The following is a 20,190-nucleotide window of genomic DNA, read 5'->3' as shown; positions in this document are numbered from 1 at the left end:
CACACACACATCCAGCCCTATGAAGTTTTGCACAAGCAAAGGCAAACCAGTTTGGGTTTGGTTTGGTTTTGCCATCACTATCAATTCTGCATTCACTTTAGATATCATAAAGCCAGTACTGGATGGTGTGACTGTAATGATTGATTATTAAATATGCATTTATTCAGGGTTAAAACCTACAGCGTGGGCCACACTCTACTCCTATTTATACCCCTGCTGCCCCACTGAATTCAGACCTGGGGGTAGGACTGCATTTTCTGACATTATCCCAGATACAAAGACATGTCCACTTTTCCATTGTGGGCTTCTAAACGGGATTGTGAAGTCTTGCACTAGGCTGCTCAGACAGTGAGTTCTGTTAGCCTGCAGACAATCCCACAAAGGGAGCAGTGAAAACTTCATTTGCTTGGAACATTTGAAACTAGACTGGGGCAAATGCTAGACAGTGTAGAACTGCGCTGGACTAGACAGGACCTAACTAGTCTTTTAGAGCTAGAGATTCTATGTGTTCAATTCAACCTTGACATAAATCCATAGGGATCAACAGGGTTACACCAAGGATTTTTGTCGATGCCTATTTTTGATGCCCAGGAAGTGATGAAAGGTCCCTGCTGTACACTCAGGGGATGACTACATTGTGTGATCGCAGCTCATGTGGACACACCTGTGCTAATCTAGCTAGTACAACTAAAAACAGCAGGAAAGATGTGGTGATGCAATCTTCAGTGTGGGCTGCACAAGCTTGCCCCAAACCCTGGGTATGTACTTGTGATCCTACCCCACATCAGGGTCTGTGCCACTGCATCTTCATTGCCATTGGTAGCTGTGCTGGCTCAGTTAAAGCTAGCAGGGTGTGGCTACCTGGATTGCGACCACACCTCTGATTTCAGTGTAGACATCCCCAAATGCATAGGTGCTGGAACAATTTGCACAGTGGGGGTGCTGAAAGCCATTGAACCAAACTATAAACCCTGTATATGAGAGAAACCACTTCAAGCCAGGAGGTGCTACCGCACCTCCAGCACCCATAGTTCCAGCGCCTATGCCACAGTGTGATGGCCGGTCCATACAAGATCACATGTAGCAGGAGGTGAGGTTAGGAAGACATAGCCTGGGAGAGCTTAGGAAGTGGAGGAGTAGGACCTGCTTGAAGCTAATGCAGAGGGAGTGAGAAAGCCAGATTCAAGCAGGGGACCCTACTGCCTGTCTGAGTGCTGCCTAGCAAACTTGACAATTAAAGCCCCTCTCCGAGCCTTCAGCAGCAAGTGAAGATCAGACTGGATCTGACTCAAAACAGCTTCACTGCGTCCAAAGCAGGGAGGAGAAGAGCCAGGGTGGCATGGAAGAGATGAGTGTATGAGATGCTGCAGAAAGGGAGAAATGCCAGAGAATCTATGGAGTCCACCAGGGACTTCGCTATTGCTAATTGATTTTATGTAGAAGATGCTCGGATACTATAGTAATGGGCTGAAATATAAAACCTTTAGATAGATAGAGAGATAGATAGATAGATAGATAGGAGAGCTGTGTAACCCCAAACCAGTAGCAATATGAGAGTTTTGTCATCTTCAGGCACCAGTTTAGCTTTGACATCATCCTCGTTTTTTTTCTAAATTGCCTTGATGTCCTTAATTTGCATAATTCCCAACAATGCAGCTTGGCAGGATTTTTGCTCTGAGCTAATGAAGAGATGGCAAAAATAAACGTGTCATATAAGATTTGCTTATATTTTTCCGTAAGTGAACTGCCACCAAGAAATGATTTGCTACAAGGGTCAAGCTTGTGGGAACAGTCAGACTGGTCTGCCAGACACAGGAGGTGTTTGCTTTGTCCATAGTGCACAAGATTGCCAGAGACAGACTGACAGATGCTGGCAGAGAGCATGAGTTGGAAATAATACCTTTAATACATACAGGACTAGCCTGCGAATGCTTCCCTGCCGTTGGGGAGCAGTAACGCACAAGAGTAGCCCCATTGGCTTTAATAGGTGAAGAATGGGTCACCCAAGTGAGGAAGGGGGTCACGATTTGGCCCAAGGCAGTTTGCAAATTGACAACCAACTAGAGAGTAATTGGTCATTCAGGGTTATATTCTGATCCTACTCACTCATGTTGTGTAGTACCTCAGCCCCATGAAGCTACTCCCAGAGTAAGAGTGGCCCAATCTTGCCTTTATTTAAAAGTTTACTCACAAAGGATCCTGTCCTATCCTCCTTACTCACCTGTGATCAAGTGCCCTTAAACAGGCAAACTCCCACTGAATCCGATAGTCTACCTGAAAAAAAACCTCTAAAATTCGCCTTCAAACAGCCACCAACTCAATGCCATTCAGATACCAGACCCCCCCAGTGAGGGGCTACGGTTTGAATTTAAGGAATGATGTTCTAGCAATGCTCAAAGAGCCAGAAAAATATCCTCACAATTGATTGCACGCTTGTGAATTGTTGTTATGATATGCGAGATATTCTTCCGCAGCTTTTAAAGAGGTTCACTGCTGTGATTACAACACATTTGCGTCCAATAATAGCTATCGATGTTACCTGGAGTGTCCTATTTTTAGATTTATTTTCTTCCAAATTATGGATCACCTAGGACCTTCTGTCCTCTCATACTGTTCTCATTAACATCACTGGCAGCTCTCCACATACAGTGAGGGCAGGAGTTGGCTCCATTGATTAAATTAGCTCCATTAGCCCAGGAAGAAACAATATTATTTTGCCATGAATGTCCAAATGGACACGAGTGCCTTTCTGCTTGGCTGTTGGGAGCTGGGGATTGTGCCACTGGACAGCAATTTCCCCTAGATTTTGCAAGATTTTACCAATTATCTCCAAGTCATGAGGTCTTAATGATGTCAGGATGAGTAATACCTAGCGAATCAGGAATAACTGGTGTAAACTTTTAACAGCAAGGGTAATTAATCATTGGACCAACTTTCCAAGAGATACGCTCTACCTGGCCCACAAGTTACTGGGTTTGGTGCAGGAATTGCCAAGTGAAATCCTCTGGCCTGGGATGATCACAGGGATCCCTTTTGTCCTTAACGTCTATGAAAGTCAGAGTGAGAGGAGAACCACTCTTATGACATTTTGTTGATTTGATCGGATGTTCTTATTTTAACACTTTGGCCAATTCTTGTGATTTTATGTCAAGTTGTGTGATATTGGGTGTTTTTCTTCAAGCCCCAGCCCTTGCAGTCCTGTGATGATGGGAGAATCTCACATTAAACTAATTTAAAAAGTAAATATCCAATCTTCATGGTTATGGAGAAAAGCTTGAAAACACGATGTCCTAAATGGTCCAAAATGAAAAGAATCAAAAATGTATTTTCTTTTTTAAAATGGCATGAATTTTAAGCCGCTCTCGCGATTTTATGGGACTGACATATGCTATTTGAACACTTCAGGTAGGCAACACTGCAAGCTTGAATTCAGGTGTGTAGAACTGATCTGTACTGGGAAAGAAACCCACCATCTGCTAGTTACTATAACAGTCCTGTCCAGGGCTGGCTCCAGGGTTTTGCCGCCCCAAGGAGCCAAAAAAAAAAAGCCACGATTGCAATCTGCGGCAATTCAGCCGGAGGCCCTTCGCTCCAAGTGGGAGCGAGGGACCCTCTGCCAAATTGCCGCCGAATACCTGGACATGCCGCCCCCCTCTGGAGTGGCAGCCCCAAGCACCTGCTTGCTAAGCTGGTGCCTGGAGTCGGCCCTGGTCCTGTCCTATGAAAAGAACTCATCAGCTTCTAACACCTGGACTTGGTGGACACTGAATGAGCCCCAGGACAAGGTGCTGTGCTTGACTACAATTAGGGTGACCAGATGTCCCGATTTTATAGGGACCGTCCTGATTTTTGGGTCTTTTTCTTATATAGGCTCCTATTACCCCCACCCCCTGTCCCGATTATTCACACTTGCTGTCTGGTCACCCGAACTACAGTGCAGATAGCTCCCTGATACTGTTATTCTGAGCAATGCTCCTTATTTACTTGGTGCCCCTCGTACATTAGCGAGGTGGTGGGGGGGTTGTAGCGTGTTAGGCTAGCAGATAGGACACATATTGGCTGCTGTTGTGTCTTTTCATCAGCAAGATCCCTGAGGTGCAGAAGAGGAGATGCCTGTCTATAAACCACAGGGGAAAGGAAATGCTCAGTTCAACTCCTGATATTAGGAAATTTAAGAAATAATGTGTCGGGCAAGTGAAGCAGAGCAGGAGAAGGCAAGAGAGTGAATGAGACAAGGGAGTGAGATGGAACGAGAAGGACAAAGGAGCCAGTTGGAAGGTGAGGTTGGTCTAGCTATGAGCAGGCACAGCTCCCATTTATTACTCACGGAGTTATGTCCCCTTGTAAGTAGGGCTGGCCTTGGTTCATGGTGAAGAAGGCAGTGAGATCCCCTATGCGCAGGGAGACCAGCAGGCCTCCACTCATTGCCTTCACTAGGGCTGGGCATGGGAGTGAGGACATCTGGACAGGGCACATACAGAAGGCCAAGGAATAAAGCAGTGTGAGCTGAGCCCATTTGCCAGTTTGCAGACTAGGCACAATGGTGAGAGGCACTATAGAAAACACGGACCTGGATGAGACAATCAGGGGCAGAAAGGGCAAGAAGAGGAACAAGGGAGAAAGAAAGGAGCAGAGGGAGGAATAGAGACAGGCAGAGTGGAGGAGAGCAGATGAGCAACGGGGGCGAGACAGGGAGAGCAATAGAGTATATCTCCAGCATCCGATTTATGATTTTCCTCCCTCCCTGAAGCTGAGCAGCGTGAGGCCGGGATCATCTGTCTTCATTACATCATCTAAATAGGCTCTGTCAGTTTACACTGTAAAACTAATCAATATCCCCCTGCAGACCTTGCAGACTGCTGGCCCCCTGTCATGCTTCAGTAGGCAGCTTCTATCTTTGGTGGTGCAGGTTGGGGAGCGAGGGGGAGGGCTTCTGAGGGGCTCTGAACCCACAGATAGACTTACACTCATCTCTTGGTGTGTCTCTCTCACACACAGACCCCTCACTTTTTCCTTTCCAGCAAGAATCTCTGTGATTTAGGGGTAGAAAGAGCTGGGAAAACTATTGAAAGGCATTGTCTGCAAATGTTCATTTAAGTTTTTTAAATGGATTTGCTTTGGCCATGTTCAGACCCCTTTTTTCTTTCCTGCTTGCTTTCCCCATAGACATTATCTATCTATCTATCTATCTACCTTACAGGCCCCTTCACCATCATATCCAAGCACCTTGGTGTTTGCTTTCCACAAACGTCCAAAGCAAACTGCTTGCACAAGTTTATCCAGTCAGGAAGCAGAAAGCCATACTGAATGGCTTATCTGACTGGTTGCAACTGCACAGCACAGTTCAGAATTCTAATATTCTCCCACAGAACCGTCAGGTAAACACAATCAAATAGGATAGTCATTGAATAAATGCAAACAACAAACTCACTTGGGAAAATCATGATTGGCCTGCGGACATTCTACCCAAGGAGATTGAAGTGCTGGGCTAGATTATCAGAAGAGTTCAGCTTCCGTTTAGGCACTTCCACTAAGTTCTGGCTGGAATGCCAAAAACGCTCAGTAGCCAGTAGCTGCCATTGTCCTGCAAAAGGGAGTTGCTAGATGCAGAGCTCCTTTTTAAAAATCTGGGCTCATATTCATAGAATAAATTGTGAGCTGCTCATCATTTGTTCAGCTTTAGCGACAGACACACTCCGACATTAACCCAGCCTGGAATTATTCTTCCACGGTGCAAATTTCAGCTCACCACAAGCCCTGTGCACTGGAAATTCTCTTTGTCTCCTCTGTGTCTCTGCATGCTCAATCCTCATGGATAGGGACAGAGAGTTAATAAACCTGAGCCATAAAGGTCAAGATTCAATCATCCAGTGCTGCTGGATGTGAAGAAAAGACACTGAGGCTTTCAGTTGCTTGGCAGGCCTGGGCTTGGCTGAAAAATGATGAAGAGGCAGGGCGGGGAACTTCCACAGGAGTTTGCAGGGGTGTATGGTGCAAAGGGGTTAACCCCTTCAGTGCTCCCTGAAAAGGCTTTTGACCTGGTGGGAGGTTTACAAAGGGATATCTCTCAAAATGAATGGAGCAACTGGATACTGCTTTCTATCACAGGAGTGTTAGGGGGCTTAACTAGTTCTAGTTTGTAGAGGGCTTTTAAGATTTAGGGCCTGTTGAAATCAGTGGGAATCTTTCTACTGACTTCAATAGGCTTTGGATCACATCCTGAGTGTGCTAGAGAAATGCAAGAAGCCAAACGTTACACCAGTGTAAATCCAGAGTAACTCCACAGAAATCAATGGCATGACACAGTTACACCGGTGTAACGGGAGGATTTGATCCTAAGTATTAGTACAATTAGCTTCTCCTTTTTGTTAAATAACTAGGCAGTCTGGAAGAACGCCCCAGGCCATTCTGCTGCACTCGCTGGGATGGGGGACCAGCTTGATGACCTCATTAGGTCGTTTCCGTCTGGAACTTTCATCGTTATCCCCAGGATAAATGACTCCTCAGCTTGGGCAGATGTTTGAGAGACATTAAGCCCGGTTCCTCTGCCTGGCTCCTTGTGCAATCCTTTGCAAACGGGGTGTGAAATGACTCCAAGTCGAAGTGCTCATGCTTTGCAGAGGCGTACATAAACACATGAGGTAGATGTGCTCCAGCTCAGCCAGGAGGTATGGGCTGGATGCAGAGATCACTGGCTGAGGCTGTCTGCCCTGGGTTTTGCAGGTAGCAGATCAGATGTTCCGAATGGTCCCATCTGTTCTTCCAAACTATGCACCTATGGAAGGCACTATATGGCAGAGAACCAGGTCACTGGGGTTTGTCCTTCAATCCTTCAACCTCCTTAATGTTTCCGACCCCAGCTCTGGACACACAGTGGGTATCCTCCAGGCTTTGCCTAAGAGCAGGACTAGGCATTCAGCCCCGTTCAGCCCTCACCCCTTTGCCACTGAAAGCAAGCTAGACTTTCAATCCTGAATCCACACCCCTGTGGGCTTTACCAGGCTGCCCAGCGTCTATTGCCCACAGAGGGTTGGTGCAGAGAACTCTCCTAGCTCGAGGGGATTTGGAATGGCCACGCCACCCATGGTGTGGAGGGCAAAGGCTTGCTCCTCGCTCACCATGCCCCTCCGCCTTGGCTGGGTTGAGCTCTGCTACCAGCACCTGGCTAGCTCCTTTCTAGTCCCCTTGCTGTGGAGATGGGGATGCACTCCTGCCGGGTGGCAAATGTCCTCCATCCCACCAAGCAGCTGGCAGCTCCCCCAGAGTCTCAGCCCCTTTCAGATTCAGGTTGTTGTATTTGTCGCCACAACCGCTTCTCCTCCCAGCGCCCTGGATCTCATGGCGCCTGCCTAGAGATCCCACTAATACACCGTGCAAGGTGAACACCCTAAATCCCCCTCGCTCAATCCCTGTGGGTTAGCCCTGATTCCAGCCACTGACATAGCTGCACCAGTGCAGAGATGCAAAGTCACCATATGCTCTGTTGGGGAACCATCACTGCTTGGAACCCAGGTGATTCGCACAGGCGCACACTGTGGCTTAGAGCAGCTTAGCCTGTCTATACCTGGGCTTTGCACTGGTACCTGGCTGTGGATGGCTGGAATCCAGGACTTCTGCCTAATTCCTTGTTTCTCACCATGCTGCTGCTATGCTCCATTTGAATAATCACACACCAGTGTTCTCTCTGACAAGGAATCTGTGTGCTCAGAACCATTAGACTTGATAGAAAGTGACAACTGGTAGCAAATTGTATTGGCAGCCTCTCATTGAATGTAATTACTCAACAGCAATCCTCCTGAATCAATTCATATCAGCGTAGCTCAACTTTAATTCTGTTCTCCCCAGGGCCCCGAGAAGTGACTGCGGTTTTGTTGTTCTTCGCTTACTTGGCTCTTCAAGGCCTTTTGTTTACAGCTGTTGATCTCGGCAGCGTGACCAAGCTGATTTCAGGTGTGAAGAATCCAAGCGAAGAGAAAGTGGCCAAGGGAACCAGTCTTATTTTCACTAGCAAATAAGAAGCTTTGGGGGTGGGGGGGAGTGGGATGTTTGAATAGAGCGTTAGTTAAAATCAGCAGTGTGGCCCATGTTCTAACTATCATATTGGTTATTAATTACAGGGGAGTCTGGAGATGTTGTCTGAGATCAGGGCTTTGTTGCGCTAGGTGCTGTACATGCACACAGGAGACAGTCCCGCCCTAAGGAGTTCACTAGTGAAACAGACAAAGGAAGGATGATTATCCCCAGGTTACAGATCGGAAGCTGGCATGTGGAGAAAAGTGACTCGCACAAAGGTGACAGAGCAGAGCAGCGAATGAGACACAGCTCCCCGCCCCAAGCCCAACTTCAGTGCCTTACCTGCAAGACCTACCCCCTGGTTTTCATTTATATATTTCATCCCCACGGCCCCCTATGCCCAATACCACTGCCTCAAGCTCATCTGCAACTCCCAAAACAGCCCAGATTTAAGTCCCTCTTACACACCCACTTCTGCGACTTATCTTAACACCCAGAAGCCCCACCTAAGCCCAGGGGCCCAGGAGCTAGGGGCTGTCCACACCCAAAGACATGCCTGCTGCCCTTGGGAGATTATACGCTAAATGGCTGTGGCAGACAAAGGCACGGGAGGAGAAACAGAAGTGAGTAGGTGACTTGAGCAAGGTCATACATCAGGTCAGTGGCAGAGCCCAAATCTCCTGACTCCTTGCCCTGTGCTCTACCCGACAGACGCTGAAAATCTGACCAGTATATGAATTGCCCATTGCCTCTCTTCCTCCAAGCTTTGTCTCGTTGTCTGTCTGTCCTTAGCTCCATAGCTGATACAAAGCATGGGCCGGGGGGGCTACTCTCTTTCTATCGCCATGAACAACTTTTGTTTTGCAACGAAAGCTTCCCCTGGATTCCATAGGGCCTTTCTCATCTGTGCAGCTGCCCATGTTTCTGAAGGGATAGGACAGAGAACCTCTGAGTTGATGTGCTCACCCTTTCCTTCTCCAATCCCAAAACAGGACAGGGGCCAGGTGCTCAGCTGGTGTAAAGCAACCTAGTGCCACCAAAGTCAATAGGACTACTCTGAATTTGGCCTGGAATGTTTAGGAGCCACAGAGTGTGAGACTCCCCCTGCCCCCAACCCATAAGCCTGGCTTCCTATTGTCGGCAAAAGTCTCGCCCAAGACAAAACCCATCCATCTTACTCCCAGCCGCGCTGCTAAAAATAAGCCAATGAAGTAGCAATCACCTCTGAGCAGCGGCAGCTCCGTTAAAGCGCCAGGCATTTGTGCCCAGACTCCTCGGTGAACACAGGCCAGGAACCTGATAAGCTCGCACCTGTCAAGGGCAGCTCAGCCATTCCATCATCCTTCTTAATTGAAGCTGCAGGCTGCAGCTTATCAGCTGCTGGCTCTTCCGAGATACAGCCTAGTGTTCCTGGGCAGCCTGGCTGTCCTTCCAGAGAGCTGCTCTATCTGACTGAACTGAAGCATCCCACCCGCCCGCAGCTCTCAGCAGCACAGACACAAGGGAGATGCCAGCTCTCTAACCACCCCCAGCTTCATCCCCCGGCCTGGGCCCTGGGGTGCTGAGCTTCTGGCAGAGAGGAGGTAAACTTTCCTAGGATTACCTATTCACTGGATTATTAATTAATAATGACCAGTTACTAAACGCAGGATACTGTGGCCATTTTTAATGATCAGTATGAGTTACTGGTTATTCCTTCATAATTGCTGGTTGTTATTTTCCATTTGTACTACGGTAGTGCCTAGAGGCCCTGGCTCCATTGCACTAGGCCCTACACAAATGTATAACACAGAGACCGCCTCAGGGAGCTGCCAGTTTTAAGCAGAGCTGGGATTAAAACCCAGTTCTCTTGGCTCCCGATCCATGGAACTAAACTGCCTCTCATAAAAACAAACAGAGTTAGTGACCAAGGCCGGGTGAGAAGTTTATGGAAGATCAAAGGTACCAGTAGCCAGGTGTCCAGGGAAGTGAGACTCCCTGGAATGTTCTAACACCTAAGAAGCAGAATCTGCTTAGAGAATTCTTGGCTCCCTCCTTGTTTTGTCGAGCGATATCTTCCCTACTCTGCCCCATCCTACATGTCTGCACGCGGCATTGCCGGGATGGGAGGGGCAATGTGAAGAACTAACCAGGGAGCAGTGGGATCCTAGGAGGGACAGAGTCTTGCTGGGGAGCCAGTCAGAAGAGGAGCAATGAAGGCTCTTATTCCTATGTACCAGCTTACTGAACGTACTTAGTGTCAGTGTTTGTGTGTGTCAGCACCTGAGTGCATACCTGGGTCCCTCACAACACCCAAGGAGGGGGATAATTGTTATTCTACCCCATTTTATAGCAGGACCAACTGAGGTACAGAGTAGTTAAGTGACTTGTCCAAGGTCACGGGGAAAATCAGTGGCAGAACTGGGAATGGAGCCCAGGAGTCTTGACTCTGAGTCCTCTGCTCTTATGACTAGATAAAATCCTTCCTACAGCCTGGGCTAGAATCCAGGCATCCTGAATGACTATCCTTTGCTCTAGCTACTAGAGGATGGTGCCTCTAGAGAACGACTCAGTTAGTTGTCCCTCTCTGTGTAGATGTGTGCTGGGAGGTGGATCCATTCTGATTTGATGTGTTGGATATTTGCGTCAGTTTCCGTTACAAACACCCATTCGTCATGTAGATCTCCAGGCATTTTTTTAAAGGGGGATATTAATTTAGGGGAGTTCTCAAATCCAATTTCTTCTGGCAACTGCTCTATTAGGCCATGCGCAGTGGAGATACAGACCCCTGTCCTCCTGCTGCGACTGATGGAATTTGATTCTGTGCTGCCAGATTTGCAGGTTTGCAAACACATTCTCACTCTTGATTAATGTGAGTAATTTCTGCTCAAAAGAGGGTTGAAATGAGCAGCTAAGGGGAAGTGAGCAGTGACTGTTCCCCTCCCTCCTCATCTCTCTCTGCTGTTTGCATTTTACCATCCCTGGCATGGACTAACAGATAAACAAAAATGCTGGACCAGTTTCAAGAGTAGCAGAAGGCACAGGAGGCAGGGGGCATCTCCGAGGATGCTCAGATGCTGTTGTGCTCTTGTTTGGTTTATAAAAGGGAAGAGATATGGTATATTTATCCATCAGCCTCTGCCTGATGCCTCCTTGTGCCTGAAATTAGCCACTGGACCCATGGATCAAGCCCAGCCATATCATATTTAATCAGTAGCTATCTGGGAATTCCCTACACTCCATGATCCCTCTAACCTTCACAGAAATGACAGGGAGAGCACTCAGCACATGCTCCTGTCCCCTAAGATAAAGGAGAATCTTCTGCAGCTCTATAGGGGCTGTGACACACAGGTGAGCAGCCTGTCCAGTGGCAGGCAGGGGTGCATGAGTACCCCAGCTGGCACGTTGTACTAGTTTTCGTGTCTGTGGCTCCTTCCAGCATTTTACAAACAATGAACTGAGGCACACGGTGCCTGAGAAGCAGCGATGGATAGATGGAGATGCTCGGCCACAGAGGTGAAATGACTTGTTCCACATCATGGAACATGCCACTGGGCAGCACCAGGAATGGAATCCAAGAGTCCTGACTCCAGGGCACTACTACCAGTAATTCACTCTTCCACTTTTGAGCCCCAAATCACCAAGCACCTGACAAAGGAAGTCAGCATCATTATCCCCACTTCACAGAGGGGGAAACTGAGGACTGGAGAGGCAAAGTCAGCTGCAAAGTGGCACAATAGATTAATGCCAGAGTCCCAACCCCATGTGATATCTTCTGGGTCCCCTGATCTGGTTAGCTTAGCCTTAGCTCAGGACAACACTGAGAAGGGATTCCTGCTGCTGCCCAAGAAGAGCTACCTTAAATTTTCGTGCTGTGCCCAGACTCCATGCAGACAGCTCCCCACTGACACCAAAGAAGATTATGGAGCAAAGTGAGATTGGGCCTCTGCGATCCAATTTATGCAACAGCCAGGGCCGGCTGATGGGGACGTTGCAATAGGCCCCCCAATTTGGCCCACCACCATGTAGAACAGGGGTAGGCAACCTATGGCACGAGTGCCGAAGTCGGCACGCAAGCTGATTTTCAGTGGCACTCACACTGCCCGAGTTCTGGTCACCAGTCCGGGGGGCTCTGCAATTTAATTTAATTTTAAATGAAGCTTCTTAAACCTTTTAAAAGCCTTATTTACTTTCCATACAACAATAGTTTAGTTATATATTATAGACTTGTAGAAAGAGACCTTCTAAAAATGTTAAAATGTATTACTGGCATGCGAAACCTTAAATTAGAGTGAACAAATGAAGACTCCGCACAGCACTTCTGAACAGTTGCCGACCCCTGATGTAGAAGCTACAGTAGAGGTGTGGCTGCTATATAGCAGGGTGCACCACCATCTGCTGCCACATGGGTCGGGGGGGCCCTGCTGGGGCTTGGGCGTCTCCCGCGGCTGCAATACCGCTGCGTGCCACAGGAGGGCGGTTCAGCCCCAGCTGGGGTCCCTGCCGCACGTGGAATGCAGAACCGGCCGCTGAGGAACCGGCTCCGAGCACGGGCCAGAGGCGGGGTGAGGGGCGTCCGCAGCTGCTTCTCCAGGCCCAGCAGCAGGTGTGTGGGCTGGAGGAGGGGTTTTAGTGAGCCGGCACTGGAGGGTCTGGGGGGTGAGGCCATGTCCCCAGCTCCCACAAGGAGTCCCCGTGGGACCGTGCGTAGGTGGCCTCAGTTTCTCCTTCTGCAAAATGAGGTTGATAATCCTCTGCACCTGCTCCCCCCCTCCACTCCCCTGGCGGGTATTCCCCGAGACTGACACACTCTGCTCAGCTTCCCCACGCGTGCACGTGGACACACACTCTGGCCTCTTTCCCATGGCGTGGATACAGGCACACACTGCTCTGCTGTCCTGGCACATGTGCGCACACAAACTCCTGCACACACCCGGCTGCCCAATGCAGACTGCTCTGCTCTCCCTCTCCTGCATGTGCACACACCCATTCACACACTTTTCTCTGCTCCCCCGACACGCATTTGCACCCCCTCACACACACACACACACACACTGCCCCGCTCTCCCTGACACACATAGGCACACACCTCCTGCTTCCCCAGCATCTGCACCCCTCCCCACATTGTCCTGCTCTCCATAGTGCACACGCACCCTAAGAAACACGTTCCCAGCAAATCAGGCTGCTCCCTCGACCCCATTCACGGCAGCTGCTGTCTAAGCTGGGCGAGCCAGGGGTGCTGGATGTGTGTTCCAGACTCTGGCTGGCGCGCCCTGGGGTGTGGACTCTCTGCTAGTCCCAGAACTGCTGTCTCTGCACTGTGCAGGTCCTGGGGGACCCGGGCCAGGTGGTCAGGTGGGTTACAGCAGAGGGGCTTGGCGAGGAAGCCTGGTGCAGCCTGCTTTGTCTGGTTGTGTGCAGACACCTTGGGGCTGGGTGCCATTTCCTAAGTCTCTTGTGGCTCTGGCTTTGAGGTGCCCTATCAGAGGGGTTGACAGTCTGCAGCTGGCTGGACCGGGTGCTACAGCCACAGGTGCTGGAACTGGGGGTGCGGCTGCACCTCCGGCGTGAGATGGTTTCCTTCTGATCCAGGGTTTACAGTTTGGTTCAGTGGCTCTCTCAGCACCCCCACTGTACAAATTGTTCCAGTGCCCCCAGCACCTTCCTGTGTGTGTCTCCCCTCCACCCCATCCCGACGTGACCTAAGATACCTACCAAGGGCACAAGCCTCTTAACGTCCATCACCACATGTCCTCCCCCTCCGTGTCTGTGTCAGTGGGGTGCATGGTGGAACCAGAGAAGAGTGTGTAAGGGGGAGTGAGCGGGTGTGCACAAGGGTGCAGTTGGCAGGCTGTGCCGGTGGATGCTGGGGGGGGGGGAGAGAGGGAGGGAGGCAGTGCTGAGGAGAGCATGGGGGGTCAAGAGGAAGGAGAAACAGGGCTGGAGCATGACTGGGGGCGGAGAGGAAGGGGACATGCCAATGTGGGTGGAGATCAGATTTCAATGCTGGAAGGCTCTGAAACATTCTCTCCACTCCTTGCAGGGCTGGATGCAGCTCAAGGTGTGTGTCGTGGCCTGCGCCCTGGGCTGGGAGTCAGGAGACCAGCGTTCTGTTCCCGCCTCCGCCACCAAACAATTGTGTGACCTCAGGTAAGTCCCCGTGCCTCTCTGTGCCTCAGTTTACCCTCCTACCCTTCATCTATTGTGTCTGTGTAGACTGCAGGCATGGAGCATGCCTCACTACATGTCCACACGGCACCTACCACAATGGAGCCTTGATCTCAGGTGACACCTCTAGGTTTTACCATAATATAATTAATAATAAAACGTGGGTGGTGCTGCCTATTCCTGCGGTTGTACCCTGGGACATCCCTGCTGAACCCAATTGTCTGTGCAGTCTTCAGCCCCTGAATTTTCCCACCAGTTGTAGTGACAACAGGAGCCCTAGTGTAGACAGGCTCCTGGCATTTTGACCAATCTGCTCAGAGTAGGTCTAGATGACAGGATCGTGAAAATGTCAGGAGCCCATCTACACTAGCACTAGCAACAGTACGGGATTGAAAGGCATCAACCTTTCAGGGTCTCCTGGCTGTGAGTTGTAAGTGCAGTGCCGAGATGTTGTGTGATTGGAAATGAATTGTGGTGGAAGGAAGCTCCACTGGCATTGCAGCCCCCTGTCCTGAATCAGACCAGTTGGGTTTTGTGCGGGACCTGCCTAGCTCACCACACCTTGGTCTCAGGCTGGACAGAGGAGGACTGGAAACTGACCTGAGAACAAGGATGAACAGGTTGGGTTTAGACAAGAGAATGAGAAGAGGGATTGTGGGGGGAGGAGAGAGCCCCAGGTCTAAACTGGTCTCTGGACCAACCACTGAACCTAGACACCTGTGCAGTGTGAGCTAGATCAGATTCAGGTCTGAGTTGTGGGGCTGGCCCCCTATCTTCTAATGGGCCAAAATCCTGGATCCCAACAGCCTCAGACCTCACATCTGAACTTTGCAGCTTGGACCCAGCTCTACCAAAAACAAACAAAACAGGGAAACGACCTCAGTTCTTCCTCTTGCTCCCAGGGCCAGAGCGGGTGCCTGGACAGGTGGTGGTTCAGATATGGGGAGTATGCAACTAGCTGGAGGAGAAAGGCCGATCCATGGAGCAGAGGGTGTCAGTCAGCGCTTGCCCAGTGAGTGAGTGACGGCTAGAGAGGTCCTGGTCTGGGGCTTAGTGAAGGTCGTGGCTGGAAGGGGTGGTGGGAACGGCAGGACTGGCCAGCCAGCGGGGAATCCCAGCAGGGTAATGATGTGTGTACTGGGCTGCCAGCCAGGCAGGTTCCCTGCAAGCAGGATTCCCAGCGGAACAAGGACCCTGCAGCATGTCAGTTGGGGACAGAAGAGGCAGCGTGGCAGTAGGATGCCACTGGGATCTCCCCAGCAGCCTGCAGCACGCTGTCACCTCCCGGGCTCTCTGGCAGGGATAGGCAGGCTACAAGGACACCACCTGTTGGTTCTTTCCCTTGCACTGGCCAAGGGGGTGATCAACTGCTCTTCCCTTCCGCTACCAAAGCCGGGGGCCCCTGGGGAGGCGGTGGCTTTTAGTCTCCTTTTCAATGAGCTCTTACATGGGGAGGGAGAGAGTCACATCCTCATCTGACAAAATGTCAGGGAGTGATTCAGAGAGAAGGCGAGCAGCAGAGAGAGGCAGCCCACACAGGAGAGTTGTTTCTAGTTTCCAAATGTCAGCATGTCCTTTAATTAAAAGCCGATTAACTGGGGACGTGCTCCCTCGTGCTGGAACAGGGCTGCTGCTGTTAACATCAGGCTGCTCCAAGAGCCGGGGCGTTCAGCTCTCGCTTCCTCTCGTCCTTGGGGGATAAACTGTCTGCTTCAAAGGGGACAGTGGGGGAGTAGGGAGCCAGCAGGAGAGCATGTGGTTCATGGCTCGGGCAGTGGCCTGGGAGTCAGGAGATCTGGGTTCTGCTCCTGCCACTGAGCTGCCATGTGACCTTTCCCAAGTCACTTCCCCTTCTCGTGCTCTAGCTTCCCCTCCCACCCTTTGTTGTGGCTCTTTAGACAGCGAGTTCTTTGGGGCTGGAGTGCGCTCTTGCAGCAGTATTATCTACACGCAGACATTGCACTGGTTTAGCTTAAATGAGTATTAAACCAGTGCAAGCCCTTGTGCGGATGCTCCTCTTTCGGCTTAAAAGCAGCTCATTTGGCCTCAGCTTAAACCTCTTCCCCGTCGACTTCAGCTAAACTGCAATAAACCTGTTGCAGACCAAAATGAATGTCCACACAGGCTCTTCCACTGGTTTAAGATTATGCCTAGAGTGGTGCTGCTTCCTCATGCAGATGCCCTGAATGTGTGTGCTGCTGGGGCCTCTGGGCACTAGCGTAATCCACCTAATAACAATAGCCTAAAGCTCAGAAGGTGTTCTTTGTTCCCAGAACGCCCAAAGCCCTGCTAGAGCATCAGGGAAGCCCGGGGATGTTGCCCTTGGCTTTCGTGGAGTTGGCTCACACTCCTCTCTTAATTCCCCTGTAACACTGTGTTACGATTCCCAAGTACACATGCATGTTTAATTTTATCAAGTACACAGACGACTGTCATCAAGAGATGCACTCTAGCTCAACCACAAGATAGGCGCTGGATGCAGGGTGACGTTCTCTGGCCTTTGCTGTGCAAGTCAGACTAGATGGTCAGAATGGTCCATTCTGGCCTTAACACCTGTGACTTGACACAGATTTGACTATTTTCAGCTGTCTTCGTGTCCTGTGGCACATGGAAGCCATTCGACGCCGGAGCTCCCAGGGGACAGAGACTTCACAGGAAAAGGAAAGAAAGGCCCCACAGCCACAGCACTGAGTAGTGTAGCTCTATTACAGACAACTGGGTAACCTGTCTGCAGAAGACTCAGTGGAAATTTACTGCAAGGTGACAGCACCTCAGGGAGCAATATGGGGCAAGATTTTCACAGCATCCGAGGGGATTTCCACACACTGAAATGAACAGGTGTGTCTCAGTCCCCTAGACTGCTTTGAAAACGTCTGCCTCCCAGACAGCATATTAAATCTCTTATTGGACAACCCCCTTTGAGAGACCACTTCTGTACTATGTCCAGTCAACGACTCACATGAGAAAAGGCTGGGGGATAGGGTGCTGGCCTGGGATGGTGGAGTCATGTCTCAGGCACTGTTGACCCAGAGCCTCCTAGGAAATGTTAAATAGTTCAAGCCCTGTTTTTCGATGCCAAGGAGTGGGAGGAAGGGTTTATTTTCCCTCTTCCTGAACAGCAACTGTTGCCCTTTGCATTATCCGGTTCTGGCATCCGCACCAAAAGATCACTCCGTTTACACCTTCCTCCTGTCGGTCGGCGGGCACTGGCTATCTTGTGGGCAGAGCAAGTCCTCTGAGAACTCTGAGGGCCCTTTACATTGCTAAGAGCTGGTGTAACGTGCTGCACAAAGGAAACCATTTGCAGTACACAGCAGCATATTTTGTTTGTCCTACAAAACCCAGCAACCACACTAGGTATCTTTAAGTACCATCTACTGGCACCTTATGTATTAACTTATTTGCATATATACACCTATAGGGCACTCCCGTAACAGCCACCACCTTTACAGCATAGAGGGGCATTGGATTGGTTGGTTGGAAAATACACCCGGTCTCCTTGGGTGATGTAGAGCTGTCAAAAAGGCTCTGTGTCAGCACCGTTCCCAGCCTCTAGCATAGGGGGCACAGTGGGGGTATGCCTGGGGCATGGCCAGAGCACACGGCACTATGGTTAGTCTCTTCTTCTCAAGGCCTCTAGGGGGCCATGGTAAGCAGTATGTAAGATAGAGCAACCTCAGGCTGCTCTAATTTATGCCAGGGGCAAGACAGGACCCTGGACTATGGGAATGCAAAAGTGACTAAAGCTACTTTTCCATACCTCCCCTTCCATCCCTGCCTGGGGCAACAGAGACTCCAGCCCTGAGCCTATAGAAATGGAATTGCAAGAGCCACGTCCACCTAGGAGGGAGAGTTATCCCTCCCCCAAACATCAAGCCATGGGGCTGTCATGTGACAATGGCAGGGCAGGGGTAGTCAGTTATTTTTTGTCACGGTCCAGATTTCTCAGTCAAGGTGCAGACTCCAGAGAAAATAATAACAATAATGATAATAAGTAAATGAGAAGATTTCAGGATCCATTCAGAAGCATTTGGCAGTCCGGATTTGACCCGCAGGCTGCCCATTGACTCCTTCTGGGACAGGGAGCCACTTTCTTCTAACACTGAACAAGGAACTTTGTTATAATAAAGAAGACAAGGTGATCCCTAAAGCGCTTTCTCCCTCTACTTCACTGCAGAGCTGCTCTCGAGACCCTTCCCGTGCTTCCATCTGCTGGGCTTTCTGCTTCAGTTTTAAAGAAGCATGATTGGTCCTGGAGACTTGTCAGGGCTGTTTGTTAAGCGCAGGCCTTAAGGCCAAATGAGCAAAGAGGTGGGTGAAAAGCCTGCCTTCCAGTGGAAATCCAGGGGTGAACTCCAGTTTATCTGAGCACCAGCGAGCCTAACACTGGACTAGGAAGTGCTGTCCTTGTCAACAAGCTGGCTGCTGCTCATTAAATCCCCACCCTTAAATCCCGAGCAGCGCAGTGTGTTGCACTCCCTTGACCCCTGCTCACGGTCTAGCATTGCCTGCCTGGCTAGCATCCCAGCGCTCAAGTTCACAGCCCACCGACCCAACAGGTACCAACCCGCCCTGTCCGGCTGCTTGCCCTGTGTCTTGTTCAGCCTCTATGCCTGAGGTTTGGTGAAGGGGAAGCAGGGTGAATCATTTTAGAGGAAGCTGGATTTCCATATCCCCCTGCTGGAAAATTAAAGTCTGATCTTAGTTTGCATCCCAAACGCGATTGCCTTGGGAGCCCTGCCTTGCAGCGCCTTGGAAAGCACGTACCTCTCAGCAGCCAGCCCTGTCAGGATCAGCGTCCATGCCATCTACCTGGCAGCGGGATCTTCCTTCCCCTCGTGCTGAGCATCATCTTTTCTCTGAACACGGAGGTAGTTGCTGCAACTTAAGGACTTGACAGAGTGGGGAGGGCTGGATGGACTTATTGTGCATGCAAGGCAGCCATTGGCTCTGCCTCTCCGGCTGCCGTGCCAGTAGGTTAGGTTACGCGTGTCATCCCTCTCCTCTGTTCCTATTATTCCTGTGTCATTGTCCCTCCCCACTTGGTGCTAGAATGGAGGAGGGGGAGGTTAAGTTACTGCTCTGTGTGTGTGTGTGAATGAATTAACAAGGCAGCATGAGTCAAGCCTGCCGCCTAGTGTGTGCACTGGAGCAGATGCAAATGCTGCTAGAGGCAGAGACCTGTTTAGCAAAGCCACCTCTTCTTACATCGCCAGTTCCCGCCCTGCACAGTGCAGCATATGGTGTATGGTTTTTAATTTCCTGGGCATGACACTTCTTATGGCGACTAGCAGGTTTCTCGTCGCTCTTTATCAGGCCTTTTATTAGCCCTCCACTAGATCCATACAGGCCAACTGTCCTCCTTGGCGAGCAAAGCGCTTACCTTTTTACTGCTCGGAGCTTCCTGTGCAGTGCCAAGTCCTCGGCCAAATTCTTGTCCCTGGGGTTTGATTCTTAGCCAGTGCACTGAGACCTGAATTATGCCTTTAATGCAACATTTTCCCAACTTTGGGGGAAATTAAACCAGTCGTGCCCTTTCTTCCACCCTGCCATGTGGTGTTAACGGCAAACCCCAAATGAGCTGTTGCTGAGTCGATTTAAAGTATTGACATTGGCATCTGAGCTAGCAACCATTGAGGGTGTAGTTTCAGGCTCTCTGCAAATTCAGGCAGAGTCGCTGCATGGGTTACGCTCATCACGCTTTGAAGTGTTTTTTGCAACCATAACAGCTAAAAGCTTACTTTTAAAAAAAAGACAAAAAACATGAAAGCTGAGGCTCTGGAGAACAGTTTGAGAACCTTGTCAACCCTGCTGGCTAGTACAGGGGGACATGCGCCCATACTTTTGTGAAACGCTTGTTTAAGCATAGGATGATGGGAACTTTATCACTTGAAATCTCTTTCCATCCAACATAGTTCAGTGGAGTTAAAACGGATTGCTACTTTCCTCCTCATAGTTCCTCCCCCTTATTTATCACTCTCGAACATGGGCAGAGCTCTGATGGCAACCGCTGTGCTGTGTGTGGAGTTA

At 50.1% G+C, this 20,190-nt stretch overlaps 1 protein-coding gene across 1 annotated transcript in view; it reads left to right on the top strand.

Annotated features, from left to right (window-relative positions):
* Window positions 1-20,190, top strand: part of CDK18 (cyclin dependent kinase 18) — a 180,606-nt gene that overhangs the window by 55,411 nt on the left and 105,005 nt on the right. The window contains exon 2 of the mRNA XM_032792505.2: window positions 14,036-14,142. The gene's annotated coding sequence lies outside the window, so the exon portion shown is untranslated. The remainder of the gene's footprint in view (window positions 1-14,035; window positions 14,143-20,190) is intronic.

This window comes from Chelonoidis abingdonii, chromosome 4 (assembly GCF_003597395.2).
Source record: "Chelonoidis abingdonii isolate Lonesome George chromosome 4, CheloAbing_2.0, whole genome shotgun sequence".
In the NCBI taxonomy this organism is placed as follows: domain Eukaryota; kingdom Metazoa; phylum Chordata; order Testudines; family Testudinidae; genus Chelonoidis; species Chelonoidis abingdonii.
Note: the sequence above shows the minus strand (reverse complement) of the source record. Positions and strands in the feature narration are given on the sequence as shown.